Below are 21,502 nucleotides of genomic sequence, written 5' to 3'. Positions count from 1 at the left end.
ATTTCATAGTTTCCTTTGTTTTCTTCCTTAACCCAGGAGTTAATTTGAGGTCCATCAACTCAATTCAAATCGTTTGGGGGATTTTCTAGATTCTTCAATTGGCACTGTTTACTAATTTCATCCAGTGTGGTTGGAGAACATAGTCTGTATGACTTCAATCATCTGAAATTTGCTAAGGAGAACTTTATAAATGTCAATTAGGTCCAATGGACTGATAGTGTTCATATTTTTTATAGTTTGTGTTGTGCATTATATCTTTTCCATTTTCTCATTTTCTACTCACTTATGTCCCTATATTTGAAATTCATCTTTTGTAATTGGCATACAGCTTCATTTATCTTAAAATATCTTTTTTTCACCTTCATTTTTAAGTATATGTTCACTGGCTAAAGAATTATGCATTGATACCTATTGTTTTTATTTACTCCTTCAGTTCTTTAAAGTTTCTGTCCAGAGGCATGTGGGTGGCTCAGGCGGTTAAGCATCCGCCTTCCACTCAGGTCATGATCCCAGGGTCCTGGGATCGAGCCCTGCATCGGGCTCTCTGCTGCTTCAACTACTTGTACTTTCTCGCTCTCTCCTTTTTCTATCAAGTAAATAAATAACATCATGAAAGAAAGAAAGAGAGAAAGAGAGAAAGAAGAAAGAAAGAAAGAAAGAAAGAAGAAAGAAAGAAAGAAAGAAAGAAAGAAAGAAAGAAAGAAAGAAAGAAGAAAAAAAGAAAGAAAGAAAGAAAAAAGTTTCTGTCCATTGTAAGTCAGCTATTACTCTTTGTTTTGGAACTCCTGTGATATCTTTTTATCTGGGTTATTTTTGAGATTTATTTTAATCTATGGTTTTTAGCAATTAAAGCAAAGTGTGATTTGGTATGATTTTCTTTCTAATTAATCTATTTTGTGTTTTCTGAGCTTCCTAGATCTGCTTCTGAGCAATTATTGCCTCCTTGTTACTGGGCCCTGCTTGATATAAGTCATCTCACTGAAAGAAAAGTCATGACTCAAACATTCTTATTCTGTAGCAGGTTTTTCAGAAATAAATTTCCATCAAGTGAGGCAAATTTTCCATAGTCCCATTGTGAAATGGAAATTATAACTCCAATGAAGGGCAAACCTTCTATCAAGAATATAAACAGCTTTCCCAATTAAACACTGGGAAGGCCTTTGATTTAAGTACATATTTCTTACAATGCCTGACATCTAAATTGAAAGCACGCTTAAATAATAAAACAGCCCACCTCTAAAGTTGTGATAAAACCAGTAGAATACTATAACAATTCATCCTAAAGATGATAAATTGTTGATACCCCAATCTATTAAGTTCATTTTATTCTAATACTCTTTCTAAAGATAGGATAGAATTATTCAACATTGGCTCTATTGACATTAAGGGTCAGATCATTGTTTCTTTGGGGAACAATTATGGGCATTGTAGTATGATTAGTAACATTTCTAGCCTCTAGGTACCAGGTACCAATAGCATCCACTTCCACTGCCAGTTATGATAATTAAAAATGTCTCCAGACATTGTCGCATGTTCCCTGCAGGGAAAATAACCTCCAATTGAGAACCACTCTTATAGAGTAAACCTTCCTTAAAGTAGATCTTGGTTCAGGGTTTTTTGGAGGAGAGGGTAGAGGTGTTACTAATGGCCTATATAGATAGGAGTATTGGTCTATTCAGGCCTGAATAGCTAAAGGCTTGCTACCTTCTGGAAACACGCACAACTTATTAATAAATTTGATCTTCATATATCACTTACAAATGTCTAAGTGAAGTGACACATCTAGAGAGAACCATCTGGATTTACAATGTCAGGCATATTAGTCCTCATCTATTCTACAGCCCACTAAATCCATGTTGTAAGCCATCATAATAATGGAACCACCAAAAAGGATGAGAATGGCCAGTTAGAACCTTTTCTGACTTATGTATTGCCATAGGGTCAGCCTTTTCAATGATCACTTCTATAGGATCATCTGGTCCCATTCTAGTCAGTTATTAAAGTAACACATGACAATGCACACTTAGCTGACTTCCCACACATCCAAAGCCAGGGAGAAAAGGATTGTGAGAGGAAACAGTTTAGTACCAAAGTGATCCTTGTACTTTTATAGTGCCTTTTTTGATCTCAGCAAATGGATAGATGATAGATAGATAGATAGATAGATAGATAGATAGATAGATAGATGATAGATAATATTGCTCAGATGAGGGACACCTGATGAGCATGAACACTGACACAGACTTTACTTCAGGTGATTCCACAGCCACTGTACTCTGCCTCATGGTGACAAAAAGATAATTATTGGGTATCTATGGAATTTATCACTCCAGAAAAGGGAATAGGAACAACTGTCCATCTCATCCATGAGAGCGCATGGCATTCAATCTTGGAAAGCATTAAGAGACCAGAGAAAGATGGTAAATATCTTTCTCCTTTTTTAACAGATAGGGACAAACTGTTACAATCAACCTCTTATGATTTTCCCAGGCAGTAGCTCATAAAGTAACTTCTTCACAATTTTGGATATGTCACTTCCCATCTAATCCAGTTATACAAATCCTTATTTATTCTCACGACCCAGAAAATGTCTTAATGTTCTCTATGACTGAAGTGAAACAGAGATAACGGGGGTAAAATGAAATAGTTCCATAAGCATTGGGAGGGGTGGATCTGGAGTATCTTGGGGGCCAATTTCCTCCCTTCTTTTTGTAGTAAAGAGATGACTCAGCAGGTTTGAGTTAGCACAACACAAGAATGGGTTAATACCAGAACTGCTGTTGGACATTTCTTCTTTCATCAGGCCTCCTTTTCAGCCAGAAAACTTCTATTTTTACATGTTCATATAACTGTTTCTTACCAGTTGACAAAAAAAATCTGTAATTAATATAGGTGGGCATCTTTACTGAAAAGTTGGCTGTGGTGGATAAAGTCCATCTATACTCAACCTAAACTTGGGCTCAGGACTAACCTTTTGAGATCATGATGTTCTCCTACTTAAATTTCTACTTAAACTCCATGCATGTAAATTTTCCCCAATAAACTTTCTTTTATGCCAACCCTATCTGTAAATTCATGGTATCTGTCCATAACCCTTTAATATCATAATTTTATTCTAGAACATCCTATAATGCTTATAATTATTATAAATTTTTATATTAAAAAGAAATATTTACTATGCTAACATTATTTTAAATAGTATGTTGGAACTCTAAAATGACATTAATGTATTCAATCAAACTTTAAAATCTCTTATAAAACTACATGTATAGTAATGAAAATATATTTCATGACATTTTGATTAAATCTCAGATGCTCATGGACTTTAATACTAGCATTATCATTATATCCATTTTGCTGTAGAGGAAAAGTAAAATTGATTTGATAATATATTCTTGATAATTAAGACTATGCACACTAAAGAAAATAAAAAATGAACTGTCAACCAATCTTGTCTTAAAATTCAAATCCAGAATCTTTTTTCCCCAAAATTATTTCTGACACTAATGTAATTTGTGTTCAAAACATTTCAAAGTTTATTTTTTTCCTTAACAAGCAAAGTATTGCTAACAGAATGTAATGAGTTTTAATAAAATTTCCATATGTAGCCTGGTCTATGGCAGGGCCAGTAAGAGACCTCAGTTTCTCTTCCAATGGGACTGTGTTTTCCCTGTCCTGAGGAGTCTGCACCTCCCTGACCAGACATGGAAGAAAAAAGAGCAAAGCTTAGAGAGGCTGCAGAGAGAAGACAAAAGGAGCCTGCATCTAAGGACATTTTGGATGTTTGGTCTGTGGAAGTAGAAAAAGAAAAAGAAAAAATTAGAAAACCAAATTGCTGCATCTGGGCACCCATCAGAAAATGGACTTAGGTGGACAGTTTCTTAAGCATAACATGGGTGGAAAATCCTACTGCCAATAACTAATATCTGATACTAAGTGAATGTCCTCAGTTTAATTTTTTCTCTTTGAATAAATGAAGATTCAGACTTTGTAATGTTAGTGTCAATAAATCCAGTCAGGGCTTTGTCAATATTGATATATTGAAAACACTTTTGATTTTCAAGCCGAGAAAATGGACAGACCTTTCATTAAGTATTTATTTTCCTGCATTTGCTCTTCTGTAGGTCCTGGATGACTTGCCATTTTTTAGTAGTTAAAACATGGACCTAAAAAGTGAATATAAATATGTTGTGTGTAAAACGTCTGCATACATCTCAAACATCTAAGTTTGCCTTTCTATTTTCTCTCCTTTATAAAATGACCTAACAATCTTATATTTTTCTGCTTAGCCTTGTATTTCTTTTTATTTCATTATCTATGAAGATAATGTTTAAACTTATGGACTTCATGCATTTAAACTTATCAGGAAAAATTTTGAAAAATCATTTGAAGTGCTAATGCAAAAGAACATTGAAAATTTTTATAACATATTAAGTAATGAATATTTGTGGAAAACGTTTAATTTTCCTAATTTATTTTCTATTTTTATGGCTTATAAAATTAACAGTGTTTTACACTGCAATAAAGTGGGGGGGTTGCTTGCTTAAAAAAATCCATATATAGGGATCCCTGGGTGGCGCAGCGGTTTAGCGCCTGCCTTTGGCCCAGGGCGCGATCCTGGAGACCCGGAATCGAATCCCACGTCGGGCTCCCGGTACATGGAGCCTGCTTCTCCCTCTGCCTGTGTCTCTGCCTTTCTCTCTCTCTCTCTGTGTGACTATCATAAATAAATAAAAATTTAAAAAAAATCCATATATATTTTTATAGTGAAAGCTACATAGCATCAGTTCTTGGATATGACACTAATGGATGTGATGTGGTAAGAAGCCTTACAAAGGGTATTTATTATGTAACTTCATTTACATGAACTTTTAGAATGAACACAAATTTCAGCACAGTGGCTGTCACTTGGAGGCTGGAATTTGGATTGATTTGAAAAGGGTATGAGGACACTTTCTGGAACAATAATAATATTTTATACTTTAATACGATTTGGTCACACAGGTGAAATCCTTTTTCTAAAGTTAGATGAAGTACACTTAAGGGTTTTGCATTTTATTTTATTTTCAAAAAATAAAAAGAAATATTGAAATAAAATTAACAAGAATGCTGAGAACATTTAGGAAGAAGTTTGCTGATGTCTGCAATTTACCTTGAAATGCATCCAAAAGAAGATGAACTGATAGATGGGCATTTAATGGTAAAATGGAAGTAGTGGGTATATAGGTGTTCACCAAAAAATTATTTTAACTCTGCTATATTTTTGAAAAATTTTTAATCAAATGTTGGAAAAATATGAAATAAGATAAAGCAAACATTTGAATTACCAGATAAACACAAGACTTATTGGAAATTAAGAATAATATATAGGGAAAGTATTTGGTTGAGCATTCCACTCTTGGTTTCAGCTCAGATTTTGATCTCAGGCTCCTGAGATAGAGCTTCAAGTTGGGCTCTGCGCTCAGCACAGTGTCTGCTTGGGTTTCTCTTTCCCTCTCACTCTGTCCTTCCCCCCTGCTTTCTCTCCCTCTCTCAAAAACTAAGTAAATCTCTTTTTTTTAAGTATTAATATAGAATTGGGGCGCCTGGGTGGCTCAGTCAATTAGTGTCAGACTCTCAATTTTGGCTCAGCTCATGATCTCAGGGCTTTGAGATCTAGCCCCCCATGGGACTTGGTGCTTAGTAGGGGGTCTTCTTGAGATTCTTTCCCTCTGCCCTTACCCCTGTTCCCACTCTCTAGCTTTCAATAAATAAATACATCTTTTAAAAAAGAATACTATATAACTAGCAAGAGAACCACTCCGACCACATAGCTGCAGAGAATATTGCCAATGCCTTGTAAAATAAAGACTGAATCTATACACAATGTGGAAACTATTATTAGGGTGAGAAAAACTTAAGTTGTAAAGATTGAAGATTTGTGGGGTGTATCAGATCTTCCCCTCTTAGGATTATTCTCAAAAGTAACATAAAAGAAGTGATTATTTAAAGTAATATATTCTGTAGAATACTAATATAAAAAATATGTAAAATCTAAAGAGAAGCAGAGCAAATGGAATATTAAATTATTTTCTAAAAATTAGACTTTCCCCTAATCTGATTCTCTTCAGAAGGTCGTAAACTCCTTGTTACAGAAAATATTCAGCATATCTTTGAAATTTTTCAGCAGTATAGTGAAACTACTAGGCCAGCACAGTGTGTAACATTCTTAAGTTCCCAACTTGTAAAACTTCTTATTATGGCTCATGGTAATTCTATTCTTTAAAATGATCATGTCTTATTATTTAGCAGCTAAATTTTCCATTTCAAAAAATAATTAAAGTAGCTTGTATAAATATCCTTCTTACAAATCTCTTTATCCCTCCACTAAATTAAACTTAGCTGTAAAAGTAACCAATTTTCATATCTCTTATTTCAATCTCCAATATGTCTCCAAAATGTTCATTTGGGACTATAGAGTACATCCTAACTTCAATTTAAATTGTAACTGGAGCTTTCCACCACCTTGCTTATTCTCTTTCTAGTTCTTTATAAGTCAGCATATCTTTATTCAATTCTAACTTCTTTATGTATATTGCTCTTTATATATTGAACAAAAAATTTGTGTCACTTAAATTCTGAACAATAATCAGGTATCATTTGGGAACTATTAATCTGATTCACAGGTCTTATTTCTTGAGATTATTGTTTAATAAGATTATTTGAGTGGTCTAGTAATTTATATTTTAAGCATGCATCATGGTTTACTCTGATTAACATAAAACTTTAAGAACCATTATTTTTAATGAGGTCCAAAATAATTTCATCCTATCTTTGTTACCTAATATTTCTCACAAATGTCCATGAGAGTAGACTCATTGGCTTAAGTTATACATATTTATTAATACCTTAATTTATAAAAGATTATTAACTAAGTAACTCTTTTATCATGGCTTAGTCTGTGGAAATAAGTAGAAATGGATCATATAAGACTTATTGGCTCTAAAAGAATTCACATACAAAAGTCATTTAGACTCCACTCTTAAACTCTTTCAAAATTCCTTAAAAAATACTGAAGTTAAACAGGGGAGTTTGCCAGGAGCGGATAGAAGTGAGGCTAGAATCTCTTAATAAGCAGTGTTAATAAACTACATTATTTTAACTATGTCAAATACAACATTAACATTGCATTAACTACAACAATCACTATAGCCAAACAATACCTATATGAATTGCTGCCTGAAATATAAAAAATTCTGATATTGTTAGGCATCTGTGTGGCTCCGTTGATTAAGCATCTAACTCTTGTTTTGGGCTTAGGTCATTATCTCAGGGAAGATTGAGCCCTGTGTCAGGCTCCATGATCAATGGGGAGTCTGCTTGAGATTTTCTCTCCCACTCTGACTCTGCCCCTCCTCCCTTCCTGCTCGCTTTCTTTCTCAAATAAATAAATAAGTTTTTTTTTAACTCTGATATTGTGCTATTTTATATATTTTAAGGGCACTTATAATTTAAATTATAACAAATTTAAATTATAATTTGAATTATAACAAATTTAAATTATAATTTGAATTATAACAAATTTAAATTATAATTTAAATTATAACAAAATAAGAATTTAAATACATCATATGTAATCGTAACCATGAAAGTTAGAATTCAACAAGAACAGGTTTGAAAATGGTTATCAGAATCAAATAATGGGGTATAATTTTGTAGCTGAAGTCAGTCTAAAGGATAGTGTTTTACTAGAAATCCATCATGGAAAACAAATCTTAGAACTAAATTCATGGAGCCTGCTTCTCCCTCTGCCTGTGTCTCTGCCTCTCTCTCTCTCTCTGTGACTATCATAAATAAATAAAAAAAAAAAAAAAAGAACTAAATTTGTTTGCATTTTGGAGAGCCAGAAGTAGGAAGAAAGTGAAATGGGGTAATATTGAGGGTAACATAAAGAAACAGATCAAATGAGGTTCAAAAAGTCAAGTACCATGATCAAATAAGGTATGTTAAATAACAGGGTGAGGGTGAGGTCAGGGAACAAATCTGAAGAAATTAGTTTATGCCAACATAACATTTTTTTTGTCTTTTTCCCCCACTGAGTATTTTATCCTTTATTGCTTTTCTTTCTGCCTTAGGGCAGATTAGTTTCATGTTTCAAGAGCGTGTTTCAGATTTAAGGAAAATGACATAGTTTTGTTGTATTTGCTTTCAGTAAGTCACTAGACAATTTCTCATATTACCCTCAAGGGAATGATTATATAACAAAATCTTGATGACAAATAGGTGAAATTATAACTATCTTTGTGATCAAATTTTTAAAGGTTGATTATTATAGTGAGGTTAAGCTAGAGGAAAGGGATGACTGGGTGGCTGGCTCAGTGGTTGAGCATCTGCCTTTGGCTCAGGGTGTAATCTCAGGGTCCTGGGATCGAGTTCCACATCAGGATCCCCTGCAGGGAGCCTGCTTCTCCCTCTGCCTATGTCTCCGCCTCTCTCTGTGTGTCTCTCCTGAATAAATAAATAAAATCTTAAAAAAAAAAAAAAAGCTAGAGGAAAGATACTAGAGATAGAATCTAGTAAAAATACAAGACTCATAAGGCCATATAATATTTACTGTGTTTAATTTAGATGATAACACAGAAAACATGATTAGAATTTGTGTTTGAGGTTCAGTTGGTAATATTAGCCAATAAATTGAATGAAATAATTAATGCTAACAATATTTTTATCAAATAGAAAACTAATATGAACTGAACAATAAAATTAAGTGTATAAATCTGAAGATACATTTTCCATCCAAGATGAGAGAGTCAGTTGACTAATTTCAAAACATTTTAACCAGGTTGGTAAACTGTTTATGTAAAAAGTTATCTTAGTTGTTATCTTATTGCAAGACAATAAAACTCACATGACCTTGAAGGAGGCAATCTGGAGCATCTTGTCTGTCTAGGACTAACCACACCTGTGTGTCTTAGTATCCCACCTTAATAAGATTACTAAAAATTGTACTAAATTCGGAATCAGGAAGGCAGTAAAGAATGATGAGAGGACTGTCAGTTGTGTCATATAAATGAAGGTGGCTGGAATTATAGTTGCTTAGCCAAGAGAAGAGAACTGTTTGGGTGAGGGAGAGACACCATCTCAGTCTTAATTTTCTTACATTGCTCAAGTTTATTAGTATGCAATGCACTAATAGCTATTTCTCTGATTACTTGACAACACATGTAGTCTTGCTGTTCAAGTTGTCTTAGAATCATTGATCCCAACATCAAAGTGTAGATGGATTTGAAGGGCTGTCATGTGAAAATAAGAAGTAGACTTCTCTTTTTACTCCAGAGTGCAAAAGTAGAATAAATAGTTAGATAAATCAAGGAGATGGATGTTTATCTCCATATACTGAATAATTATCTAACAATTCAGCTTATTATCAGTAATATTTAAGTAAAGGCAACATATACAACCATTTTCAATCATGTGATATAAAATAGATTCTTGTTTTAAGAAAAAAGAAGTCTCACCAACAACCATTAATGTCCATTTCAAATCTCAGATTGTAATATTTTAATTTGGTAGAAAAAAATTTGTCAAATAATTTTTCATTTACATTGAAATATTGCATTAATTAAATAATCACAATAACAAAAACTCTTTAGTCTCTTTATTTTCTGTTTCATCTGTACTCCACTCAGCAGGCAGCTACTGTTAGAATGGATATAATTCTCTATATTACTAATATCTGGCAAATAGTATGTGCTGACTCAAATCATTCTGTTAAAGTGGAGATGAAACTTCATGCCTTCAAAATTAATCTACAATCCTAGAATTTTTAGCATTGGTACCATTTTGAATAAGATACTCCCCAAACAATAATGATATAGTACTGCTTTAATCAGAAAGAGAAGCACTTGAACTCATTATACATGGCTTAATTCATCATCTGGCAGAAATTGGGCCCTGTGGAAGTTAAATGTGAGGGTTCTAGGGTGGGAAGTACTACCTAAGGAAGGCAAATTCAGTCATGGTGTTGGTGTTGAGACTGTCTCATTGGCTTGAGTGTTGTTAAAGTTATGTATCTATTGGGAAAAATTAAGGCAAACTTAGCTGGCACCGCAGTTTTGCCCTAGTCTTTTTTTATAAAAATTAACAAAAGTGGTAACAATTTTATTGTGGAAATTTACTCTCAACAAATTTTAAATGCACAAAACAAAACAAAAAGTAAATGCACAAAACACTTGTGAACTATACACACAATGTTATATAGGGGATCTCTAGAACACAACCATCTCATATACTTTATACCCATTGAACAGCAACTCCCTATTTGCCCCTCCCCATAGCTCCTAAAGCCACCATTCTTTTTTTAAAAAGATTTATTTATTTATTCATGAGAGAGAGGTAGAGACATAGGCAGAGGGAGAAGCAGGCTCCCTGTGGGAAGCCTGATGTGAGACTCGATCCCAGGATCCCAGGATCATGACCTGAGCCAAAGGCAGAGGCTCAACCACTGAGCTACTCAGGTGTCCCCAAAACCACATCAACTCTGTTTTTATGAGTTTCACTATTTTAGATATGTCCTATAAATGGAATCATGCTGCATTTGTTCTTACCTAACTGGTTTATTTCACTTAGCACAATGTTCTCCAGCTTCATTCATGTTTTCACATATGGTAGAATTTTCTCCTTTTTAAAGACTGATAAGGGGCACCTGCAAGGCTCAGTCAGTTAAGTAATCGACCTGATTTCAGTTCAGGTCATGATCTCAAGGTTGTGAGATTGAACCTGGTGTCGAACTCCACACTGGGCATGGAGTCTGTTTGAGTTCTCTGACCCTGCCTCCCATGTGTGCCTACTCTCCTTCTCTCAATCTCTGTCTCTCTCTTAAAAAAAAAAAAAAGAAGAAGAAGAAGAAGAGAAAAAAGAAAAAGAAAGAAAAGCAAAAGACTGAATAAGATTCCATTGTATGTATATAACACATCTTTAAATCCATTCAAATCCATTCATCTACTGATGGACAACATGTAGAACATGTAAGTTGTTTCTGTATCTGGTCTATTGTGAATAATGCTGCAGAGAACATGGAAATGCAGATATCCCTCTGAGTTCCTGATTTCAATTATTTAGAATATATACCCAGAAGTGGAATTGCTGGATCATATGGTAGCCCTATTTCTATTTTTTTCTTTCTTTTTTTTTTTTTGAGAAACCTTCATAGTGTTTTCTTTTTTTTTTTTTTTAATATTTTTTTTATTATTTTTTATTAATTATAGTCACAGAGAGAGAGAGAGAGAGAGAGGCAGAGACACAGGCAGAGGGAGAAGCAAGCTCCATGCACCGGGAGCCCGACGTGGGATTCGATCCCGGGTCTCCAGGATCGCGCCCTGGGCCAAAGGCAGGTGCCAAACTGCTGCGCCACCCAGGGATCCCAATAGTGTTTTCCATTGTAGCTGCATCATTTAGCATTTCCACCAAGAGTATACAAAGGTTTCGATTTCTTCTCATCTTCATCAGTGCTTGTTATCTTTTGTTTTCTGAAGTAAACCCACATTTATATTATCAACTAATCCTCAACAAGTGTGTCAAAAATAAACAATGGGTAAAGGATAGTCTTTTTAAATGGTGTTGGTGAAAATGGATATTCACATATGAATGAAATTGTTTTTTTAAATGATTTTATTTATTTATTCATGAGAGACACAGAGAGAAGGCAGAGACATAGGCAGAGGGAGAAACAGGGAGCCCGATGTGGGATTCGATCCCAGAACTACAGGATCACGCCCTGAGCTGAAGGCAATTGCTCAACCACTGAGCCACCCAAGCATCCCTGAAATTGGATCTTTATGTTATACTATACATAAATACCAACTTAAAATAGATAAAAAATGTAAACATAGTCACAGGAAAATACATAGGGGAAAGCTTCATGACATTAGAAAATGAAGTAATTTCTTGCACAGACTCCAAAAACACAAGCAACAGAAATAAAAATAGACAAGTGGGAGGACATTAAACTAAAAATCTCTGCACAAAAAGGAAACAATCAATAGAATGAATGAAAGATTCTGTGTTCAAACAAATTTGAGATCCAACAGATTCATTTTCCCACAAGCTCTTGGAAAGACACAAACCACATTAGCATTTGAAGGCTCTGAAAAGTCCTGAAATAAACCTTTATATATATCTATCTCTACATTTCACAAACTTCATTTAATAAAGCCCCAAGTATCATATCTATTAACCTTCTGAAAAATTAGCCATAAAATCCAAAAGTACACATGGGAGCATTTTTTTTCTACAAAAGAGCTAAGAAGATCTTTTGATGTGAAGTCAGAAAGTCTCATATAGTATGGCATAGGCAAAAAGCCTAAGTCACCAATAAAAAAGAAACTCATTTGAATAGCAATTTATAATTTTGATAATCTTTTTTTTTAATTTTTTAAAATTTTGATAATCTTAAAGAAAATGATCATCACTCTAAATCTGGAAGAAAAATAGCCTTTCTCCTTTTTATAGGTGAGACGATAATCTCAGAAAAATTAAGTGATGTAACCAAGATCCACCAGCTTGTACTCTGCTCATTCATCCGTATCATTGTAATGTGCAGTGTATCATCCATAGACTGGTTATATTTCTGATTTATCTAATGTGAGGGTTTTTTTTTTTTTTCATTTAACCCAAACCCTCTTCTGCAGAAGTGTTGACATTTTAAAGCTGCTCTAGTTCAATTCCATTTACTGCATCAATGCCAATTTCTCCAATTAGTCTGACAACACATATAGTGTCAGTAGTCAACTTGTCTTGGAATCATTGATCCCAAGACCAACGAATAAGTACTGCTGATCTTCAAACCAGTGATCAGAATGGCCTTCCTAATTATGGCTGTTCTCTTTCCTTTTTATCTGTATGGCACAAGCATTCTTAACAGACTTGAGTCATCTGCCTAGAAGCTGCTGTCATTACTCATTAGAATTTCACATTCAAGAGATGTAAACAAGTCTGGTTTCCATCTTTAGACTAAAAAGCCTTAGGAACAATTTCTTTTTTCACATTGCCAGATTTAAAATTGTCTTTGTCATTTTATTTAATATTTCACAACTTGCTTTTTTTCACAGAGGAAATTAAAATCATTTCCTATGAAATTACACATACATAAAACTTCCCCTAAAATTTATCTTTTTCTATAAATTTACAAAGTACACTTTGATCTCCCATCTATATATCATGACACATTCAGAAATGGTGATAATCTGACAATTATTTAGTCTTCCAATAGGTTTGTAACATCTCCATATACACTGTTGCAATATTATTTCTCTGGAGTTTTAAGTAAGTATATATTTAAGAAATGTGTGCTGAGGGATGCCTGAGTGGCTCAGTGGTTAAGCGTCTGCCTTTGGCTCAGGGCATGACCCTGGGTTCCTGAGATCAAGTTCTGCATCGGGTTTCCTGCATGGACCCTGTTACTCCCTCTGCCTATGTCTCTGCCTCTCGCTCTCTGTGTCTGTCATGAATAAATAAATAAATAAAATCTTAAAAAAAAAAAAAGAAATGTGTACTGAAATGATATAATTCTTTTGTTTATTTGCCCTAGATTTAGTTACTTAATTGGACATACATATAACCATTTAGATTACTAGTTAGGCTAAAACCCAAACTCTAGGAGTTGCTTTTTCAAAATGAGGTAACTTGAATGTATATGCTTCTCAGATATTCAGGGTTCCCCAATTCAGTAGATTACCAAGGTATTATTATTTCTCTCTCGTTGCCTGACTTTTGGCCTTTTCAATGCTCTTACACACCACTAATAAAGGATGAACAGAAGAGATATTACACTTAAATTAGCCTACTTGTTAGTCAGTCCCTGAGTCAGCAAGGACCTGCTGGGAGTCCATAGCATACAAATTATAGCAATTTTCTCTTTCGTAATAGCTTAGTGAGAGAAAAGCTGAAACTTTTTTTAAACTATAGTATAATTGTTATGGCTTTTATGATTTTCAGTTATGTATATTCTCTATTACAATGTGTATTAGTTATTTTTAATTCCTATTTATATCTCTATGTTTAAGTGTAATTTCTCTTAGAAAAATATGTCATACTATGAAGTTTGAAATATAAGCTCTGTATAATGATGGTACTAGACTCTCACTCCTTTATAATACTTTATAATACTTTTAATATTTTTCTGTTAAAATAATAACTTTTAAATTTTTTTTAAAAAGTATAACTTTACTAAAGTTTAAAGAAAATAGTCAATAACTTACACAGGCAATTATAGGGTTTCTGGTAACCTGCAATCAGAAATACTATGATTCAAAAGACATAATTGTGAACACACATGTTCTTCATTCTGGTGCATAAGAATTTGGATTGCTAGGAAATGAATGGGAGATGTCTGTTTCTTGCCTTACCCACCCCACATTTCACCCCCATTTACTCAGTCTCTGGAGGCATAAGCTGCACTGACTAGATGAATCAATCCCTGTGTCTTATAAAGCTCCAGAGTTATGTGTGTCCATTCTGTCAAACATGAATGGCTTTACCTCTATGTGTTGTTCAAAGATAGCACAGTAGGGCTCAGTGGGATACGTGGTTCCCGAATATGAAGAACAAGAAGAGTCCACGAAACAAGGTATACATTTCTAAGCCTTATATTTGGTAAAAGAAGAAATTCCACCTAAGAACTGGAGCAAAAATATGCATCAAATAGCCAGACGCCTGGCAGGAGACAAAGTTTAAGGAAACCTGATTTTAGGCCAGCATAGTTCCACTATTGAATCATTTACCAGACACTGGAAAATGCACAAGGACATCCTCTCGCAGCCACCTTTCAACTCTTTTTCACAAGAAAAATTTATTCTCTACCCACATAAGCCATAAATAATGGCAAGAAATCTTCAAGGCATATTTGGCTACAAATGTAAAGTTTAGATGGAATTCATCTTGGTGGAAATACTAAATTTTAAAACAAAAATAACAGTCGCCTATGGAGAACACCAGAAAACAAAAACAAACTTTCTTCCTCCTTTCTCTCTCTGAATTTCTATATCTATAAGATCTATAACCAAAGAATATAAATAGTAGAGCACCCTGAAGTGTTTAGGAAAAAAAAAATCTTACATTATTAGAAACCTCTTTTAATGGCCTCAGTAGGGAACAAGATATTTCCTTTATGACTCAAGAACAGGAAGTCTCAAAGGAAAGTTTAGGAGTTTGAAAGTTTAGGGCTGAGAAAGTCTAAAAATAATAAAGGGCTTAGTCTAGTCTGCAAGTAGGCTTTTTTGTTACTGTTTGTAAGAGAAAAGAAGTCATAAAACAATTTTGGACATACAAATTCCAAATATAGGTTGTAATACTATATTCTAAAATTTCACTTACAAGCATTGTAGTGTTGACCAACATTATCTCCATGGTAAGCAGTCCATTAACTAGATGTCCCTACCAGGTGCCTTGGAGGAGGCTGCTTGCCTCCTGCAGTTCACACTAGTATGTTTGTTTGTTTGTTGGTCAAAATATAAAAGCAGGAGATTTCATTTAAAGATCCAGATTTTCCATTTCTTTTGAAAAATGGAAGTATCTGGCAATGTCAGTACTGGCCTGCATTGCCACAAGCCAGCCATCTGTTTGAGTTGACTGGTATGGTTCTTTAGATGAATCACACTCACCCTACTCATAACTACCCTTCCAGGTCTCTTACACTAGATTGTTTTGCCCATTACAAACAGATTTATTTATTTTTATTTTTTTTAAAGATTTTACTTATTTATTCATGAGACACAGAGAGAGAGAGAGAGAGAGAGAGAGAGAGGCAGAGACACAGGCAGAGGGAGAAGCAGGCTCCATGCAGGGAGCCCGATGTGGAACTCGATCCTGGGTCTCCAGGGTCACACCCTGGGCGGAAGGGAGGTGCTCAACTGCTGAGCCACCCAGACATCCCTACAAACAGATTTAAATTTAAATTTAATTTCTAAATTTCTAATCTTTGTTGTATCTTGGGCATATCCTATTTTCATGAAAAATGTGTATACGTTAATTAAAGCTACACTTTTTATTGTTTCTATCATACTGCCATATATCTCCAATTCCTAAAAATAAATATGTAGTTTAAAAAGTTCGCTGAGGCATAAACCAAAGAATTCTTTAACACACAGTTTCTTTTAAGCAAGAATTAGGATTTCTAGGAATTTATCTTTAATTCTTTCAAGAATTGGTCAGAATATGAAGCCAATTAAGGCTGGAGGCAATATATTGCCTCTGATGGATTTTTATAAAGAAAGCTAATGAAGTTAGTAATAGTTCATAACTGTATGGTGAATTCTGTAGCCAACGTTCTTGTTCAGTTGGACACTGACCAGAGGAAACCTGATTTACACTTTGTTAAGGATTAAATATCCCATAAATTAACTGGCCACAACACATAAGCACACTGGTAATCTTGATGTGACAGGTTATGGGTGATTTTGTTTCATTAGAAATGTCTGCATTCTGGGAAATTTCACACTGAGTATATATTCATTATGTAATCAGATCAAATAAATACTATTTCTCAATTTTATCTTTATAAACTATATATTAAAACATTTTTGTATAATTTCCTAATCAAATTTTTTCACCTAAAAAGACAGTAGTAGTACTTACTTCATATCCAGCTTTTGAAGTTAGTTAAACTTAAAGCCAGACAATCTCACGTGTTCATAATAGCACAATTAATCTGGCCTCTTTTATTTTTTACCAATAAAAATAGTAACTAAAATAGCTAAATAGAATTTTCCTAACTTTTAAAAACAATCTTGCCACCAGAGTCAAAAACTACAGTTGGGATGTTAACTGCTCTGTTCTTTTGCTTTTATAATTTCCTATAATGGCATAAAAATATACACTTGTTAATAATGTGATTTAATATAAGCTCTTTTTTCATTACTCATTATTTAACTTAAAACTTTATTCTAAAATAAATAACTATACTATTTATAAATAATAATATATTTAATTGTAATAAGGTTCAGGGTGAATAAATAGAATAAAAATTGCTAATTCCTTTGGGATCCCTGGGTGGCTCAGCAGTTTGGCGCCTGCCTTTGGGTGCCAGGACGTGATCCTGGAGACCTGGGATCAAGTCCTGCATCGGGCTCCCTCCATGGAGCCTGCTTCTCCCTCTGCCTGTGTCTCTGCCTCTCTGTGTCTCTCTGTCTCTGTGTGTGTCTCTCATGAATAAATAAATAAAATCTTTTAAAAATTGCTAATTCATTCAAAATAAAAATATATATTAAAAATATATATACATACATATATATATATATATATTTTTTTTTTTTTTTTTTACTTAAAATAGTGACTTAATTTGTACCTGAGTGGCTCAGTCAGTTGAGGGTCGGATTCTTCAGTTAGGCTCAGATCATGATCTTGGGGGCAGTTGGATCATGCCCTGAGTCCAGAGTTCAGAGTCTTGCTTGTCCCTCCCTCTGTTCATCCCCACAGTTGTGCTCTCTCTCTCTCTAATGAATAACATCTTTAAGGAAATAAAATAAAATACTGACTTAAATGTATGTAAGCTATTGGTGTATTATCAGTTTATTACCATTATAAGGCATATGCATTTTATAAATAAATATGTAAGTTATAAATATAACACACTTTTAAAATATTGCAGAATACGTCAATACATAAATAATGCAAAACATCCATTCCTAAATATAATAATATAATTTTGAAAGCAAATGAATACAGAGACACCCTTCCTCACAACAGTCAGTTGGCTTTTGTGCTTAATGATGGCATTACGTGCTTTCTCCAACAATAATCATTTGTATTAATGTGGCAGATATGTGGACAGAAAACCAGGGTGTCCTGGAATAACACCTGCCAGGATAAAAAGGTGGTAGCAGAGATCAGAATAGCTCTCTCTTCCATCTATTTCTGCTTGCTCTTTTCTCTGGTGTCCACAACTTGTAAGAAATGTCTTTCTCTTTTCTTTTTTTCTTAAATGTTCTGTGATTAGCCCTAAGATTTTATTCTCTAACAGTCAGCCTTGACTCTTGGATCAAACTCTTTTAATTTTATTTTTAACACTGTGTAGACTCTTAAACAATGATTGAGAACAACAAAGAGTTTTGTTGTTTGAGTTATCATTTGATACTTAATATATTAAAAATTATAACAGAACTTTTATAAGTATTTACCAATTGATTTAAAAATAATAACATATAAATATAAGTAACTAGTTTATGAAAAATAATTATGTTTTAAAAGAAAATTAGAAAATTAGTGGCATTGTTTGATATGTTTGCAAATCTCCTTTATGTTGACTTTGTAAATAATAACTGGAATCTCATCCTGGCCTCTGTATTTTACCTGTTGAGATCTCACACACCATGTAGTCCCTGGAGAAGATAATTGTACACTCATGAGAAAACACAAGTGAGAGGTTAAACATCTGGGTAGCATTATGAAAACAGTTTGACTTTGCAAACCCCCTGAAGAGTCTTGGGCACTCCTAGCGGTATCCCCACCATATTTCAGAACCACCAGCTGGGCCAGTTTTGTCTCAGCAATTATTAAAGGGCAAATTATACACCTTAAACTATATACAAATTAAGTCTTGAAGTTTTAGCTCCAGAAAATAGACTCATCCACAGCCCAGAGTAACATGAGGACAGAAGGGAAAGAGGACTCTCCAATTTCTGCAATATTCCCTGGATCATTTTTTTATCATCATCAAAAGTGCATGAAATCAACTTATTTGACTGTATGCAAACATGTTATATGAATCAAAGTTAATAAATGAATCAGGGCCAGTAATAATTGTTGGTCCTAAACACTCTAAAATAGTTTCTGTAAAGCAGGCAACATGCTTAAAAATGAAGAATTTAAGATTCAAAGAGACTTTTACTTTGAGTTTAGACTTACTTACTCTTTTTTGGCTCTATGTGAGTCAGTATGACCTGACTCCAAACTTTGCCTCCATTTAGGTGAGAACTATCTACCAGTTAATCATATTCCATACAGAACCGCTAGATGCTTGTAAAATAATAGTAATGACATAATTAATGAATATTCACTTAGTGTACTACACATTAACAAGTCAGAATCTTTAAAAAAGAAAAAATATAACTGTATTTAGCAAGTACTCACAAACCGTCAAAAGAAACTGATCGTGTTGGTTTTTGTTTTGTGTCGTTTTGACATTAGAGTATAGGTTTCTGTGTAAATTGGTGAAAAAGATCCTTAACTCCAGGCTTTGGCTTGAGGTCTTCTTTCCCATTGGGTTTCAGGAAAACTGCATAACAATAACCTGATGCTATGTTTTCTAGGTCTAACAAGCCTGGCTCTTCTGTAATATCCCATTTTATCTCCTATCTGGAACTATAAATTTCATTTTTAATAAGGCAAATACCCAAGTATCAGGGAAATAGATTAATATACACCAGGTAACAGTAGGTGCCTTTAGAAAGTCTAACTAGTTGTAGCATTTGAAAAATCCACAATAAGTACCTTTAACCTCTCCAAATAAGTTGGAATGATTTTCATTTCATCTTGAATATTTTTTCTACTTTATATTAATATTACGACTCTAAGTATATTACACTGCTTGGTAACTTTGTAATTTTTTGAGATGCTCCTAGAATTTACCATGTATATCTCACATTACAGGCTTTTAAAAATATCCATGTAAAATTCAAAAGAAGAAATATGTGTTTAGAAAATTACATAATGTGAAATAAAATACTTTGTTGGAAGCATTATCTCATTGATGTTATTCTCTAAAGATGTACACATTAAAGATTTTGTAATTTGTTTTGAGTAACTATCATTATAACTTGTAACATCAAGGGTGTACAAACTAATTTTATTAGTATAGTTATTATAAATATTTATAAATTTTAATTAATGTTTTATCAATATTTATACCTCTGTTTATAAGATCTGTTTGCCTTCTGGCTCTCCATCCACCTCCACATACCTACTTTACCTTATTTCATCATTATTCACATTGAAACAGTTATGTGCCTCCATGTCTGCTTTATTTTTTATTCAAAAATAGTTTTTGAAGGGAGAATAGTGAAAGTGGTTAAATTGTGGAAGTATGCTATAAGCTTCCCAATGTAAAGACTGTGATTCATCATTTATCTTTTTGCGATTCCCTTTGTTTTGTGATTTAAAGCTTACTTGGAAAGAAATAGTTACATATACTAGCCTGTTTTTTTTTTTTAAGTGTTGCAGTGTTTATGGTGGAAAATGTTGAAATTTAAAGTTCTTTATGAATTCAATGTTAATGGGTTAAATTTCTATTTTCACTACTTACAACATTTTAATCTGCTTTCTCAATCAGCTAAATATAATTCTCTTGCTTAAAAAAAAGAAATTTTGAAAGGTAAAAAATTAAGAAGAGAGTGATTTAATCAACAAGGAATAGAAATGATACCATAATATGAAATATTGTTCTGTCCAACAGTTATTATAATGCAAAATAAAATCAGAAACAATTAATAGGTTTACTGTTGAGTAACTAATCAGTAATATATTTTGTGACACACATTTGAGATAAAGCAAGTAGTGTAAAAGTCACCTGTTGAAGAAAATACAATTTATACGAGCTCCAGGACTATCGCGAATGCAGGTCCGAGACCTATTCAAGGTGGAAACTGAAAGCCGGGATCAGTTCTTCCTCGATTGTTCTGGCATTTATTTCCTCTCCTCACTAGAGGAATGAGGAATAGTTTTTGGCCATTACGATGACTATGTCCATATTAATATTTACCATATCACTTGTGAAACAAATATGGCTAGGAAAATTGGATACACAAAATAGTTTCCCACTGAATCACTACTTGAATTTAAACAACAGCAGACTTTAGTACATATTAAATAAGAACTTTACTATACTAGACTTCTGAAATAATAAATTTACCAACAACTCAAGGATTACAAGAGAGAAGACAGTTTTCTTAAAATATATGCACTGTCCAAAAAATATATGAGTCAAAATTACTATCATGCAAATTAGACTTTGAGGTAGAAAACAATTATTTGGATAAAGAATTTTATTCTCTAATGCCACTTACCAGGAAGTTATAAAAATCCTGGGTTGTTATAAATTTAACAATATACTTTTGAAATGTACTTGTTACTGCATTGGGGCTAAGTAAACATAAAAGCATATAAATAATACTACATTTTTGTGAACACACACATGTGCCTATAAGAATAAATATATTTAAACATTGAAATTTAATGAAGAAAAAACAATGCAGGATGTAGATGTTAATGAAGACATTAAACTTGATCTAGGTTATGAAACTTAGATCTGGTTGTAAATTAAAAAAAAAGAGTAGGGAAGGAACTCTTGTTTATTAATGTCTACAACATGGTAGGTAGTTAATTTAAGCACTAACATTTATTCCTGCATGCTCACTAATAAAGTTGTTCAAAATGCTCTTTATGGATGAGCTGCAATAATCTGCAAAATAATTTTATCATAATTATACTGATGAGAAAACTGGCTTAGCTAGGATAAAATGACTCATATTTC

The 21,502-nt window shown here is 33.4% G+C and overlaps 1 long non-coding RNA gene and 1 pseudogene across 3 annotated transcripts in view; one reads left to right on the top strand and one right to left on the bottom strand.

Annotated features, from left to right (window-relative positions):
- LOC112645912 (uncharacterized) overlaps positions 1-17,432 on the bottom strand; it is an 87,927-nt gene extending 70,495 nt beyond the window's left edge. For 2 of the 3 annotated variants that reach the window (XR_004812056.2, XR_004812057.2), the window contains exon 1: positions 17,321-17,373. This is a non-coding gene — a long non-coding RNA (uncharacterized LOC112645912). Of the gene's footprint in view, positions 1-17,320 lie in introns of all 3 variants that reach the window. The other variant, XR_003127319.1, reaches the window with a different exon arrangement.
- On the top strand, positions 3,654-3,885 carry LOC112645910 (small VCP/p97-interacting protein-like; annotated as a pseudogene).
- Positions 17,433-21,502: the final 4,070 nt, after the last annotated feature.

Source organism: Canis lupus, chromosome 34 (assembly GCF_003254725.2).
Source record: "Canis lupus dingo isolate Sandy chromosome 34, ASM325472v2, whole genome shotgun sequence".
Taxonomy (NCBI): domain Eukaryota; kingdom Metazoa; phylum Chordata; class Mammalia; order Carnivora; family Canidae; genus Canis; species Canis lupus.
Note: the sequence above shows the minus strand (reverse complement) of the source record. Positions and strands in the feature narration are given on the sequence as shown.